General features: G+C 61.4%; 1 long non-coding RNA gene across 1 annotated transcript; it reads right to left on the bottom strand.

Moving 5' to 3' along the window:
* Positions 1–712: 712 nt before the first annotated feature.
* On the bottom strand, positions 713–1,154 carry LOC125147454 (uncharacterized). The gene is made up of 2 exons (XR_007145197.1): positions 1,041–1,154; positions 713–922 (listed from the first exon to the last, which is right to left on the bottom strand). It is a non-coding gene; the product is annotated as an uncharacterized LOC125147454 (long non-coding RNA).
* Between the last annotated feature and the right edge of the window lie 557 nt (positions 1,155–1,711).

Genomic DNA, 1,711 nt, shown 5'->3' with positions numbered 1-1,711 from the left:
GAGAGGGCACACACTGGGAGGAGATACACTGGGAGGGGACATGCTGGGAGGGGACACCCTGGGGGGGGCACACTGGGAGAGGACACCCTGGGAGAGGGGACACCCTGGGAGAGGGGACATGCTGGGAGGGGACACCCTGGGAGGGGACACCCTGGGAGAGGGGACACCCTGGGAGAGGGCATGCTGGGAGGAGATACACTGGGAGAGGACATGCTGGGAGGGGACACCCTGGGAGAGGGGACATGCTGGGAGGGGACACCCTGGGAGAGGGGACACCCTGGGAGAGGGGACATGCTGGGAGGGGACACCCTGGGAGAGGGGACACCCTGGGAGAGGACATGCTGGGAGGGGACACCCTGGGAGGGGACACCCTGGGAGAGGGGACACCCTGGGAGAGGGGACACCCTGGGAGAGGGCATGCTGGGAGGAGATACACTGGGAGAGGACATGCTGGGAGGGGACACCCTGGGAGAGGGGACATGCTGGGAGGGGACACCCTGGGAGGGGACACCCTGGGAGAGGGGACACCCTGGGAGAGGCCATGCTGGGAGGAGATACACTGGGAGAGGACATGCTGGGAGGGGACACCCTGGGAGGGGGGGCACGCTGGGAGGGGGGGGCACACTGGGAGGGGACATGCTGGGCGGTGGGGGGGGTGGGTGCCAAAGGCAATGTTATTACAGCTGTGGCAGAAAGAGCAGGCAAACGTGAAAACGGGACAACGTGAATTAAGGATTAAATGATCCCCAGGCCTCTGTGGCTCCCTGAACCTTGTTCTCTTGCCTCCACGTCGGTATCATTCAAGGAGAAGACGGCAGATCGCCGGGCGTTTCTGTGTCCCAGCTGAACCCGACTCTGGGCGAGCCACCTGCCTCATCAGACTCCGCCGAGGCAGCCCAATCCTGCCAGGAGCTCGCCTTTACTGCGAGTGTAACGGAGAGGAAATACAGGCAATCGAAACCCAAAGTGACTGCCTTTCTCCTCCTCCTAAGGGAGTAACGCGGCCCCTCTTCAGAGCAGTCTGCTTTTAAGCAAAACACCTTGATGAGCCACGTTGGCTTTAGAGAGAGAGGCCACAGGCTAGGTCTGCGGGACGCGGTGACATGAAGGGATTCGCCGGCCAGCGCTGGGGGCTGCGGGGGGACAGCAGAGGACATCGGTGGTGGTGCGGGGGGGGGGGGGGGGGGGGTTGTCTGGCAATCTCTTCCCTGAAGGGCAGTGTCACCGCCCCTACCCGCTTCCTGGCTCTGCCCTCAACATCACAAAAGCAGCCTCCACACACACAAACAGCGTGCGTGGCTGTGCTCCCATTTATTTCCCATAAAAACAGGCACCAAGTGGATCTGACCTGTGGGCTCAGGTGTGCTGGCCCCGCCTTGGAGAGAGGGGGAGGGACGCCACATTTGGCCACAGGAGGTAATGTGGGCGGGGGAGGGGTGCGTGTAGGGACGCGCTGGCTCACATGTGCTCGGCCGTGTGCCGCGGTGGGGGGGGGGGGGTGTCCAACAATTCCGTTTGAAACTCAAAGCACACTCCCTGGCGATGTTCGGATTACAACAGCAAAGTGTAAATCTTGAAGCAAATAAAGATTTCCCCCTCCCCCAAAGTCTCCTTCAAGGTCATATCTAGGAAATGTCACTCCCGTGTTTCCGTTTCTTGCTCGTTCTGTGTTTTACATCCAAGCGTGGGAAGCGTGAACTGAAGCATGAAG

Source organism: Prionailurus viverrinus, chromosome D2 (assembly GCF_022837055.1).
Source record: "Prionailurus viverrinus isolate Anna chromosome D2, UM_Priviv_1.0, whole genome shotgun sequence".
Taxonomy (NCBI): Eukaryota; Metazoa; Chordata; class Mammalia; order Carnivora; family Felidae; genus Prionailurus; species Prionailurus viverrinus.
The sequence above is the reverse complement of the archived record's forward strand: the minus strand, read 5'-3'. Positions and strand labels throughout refer to the sequence as shown.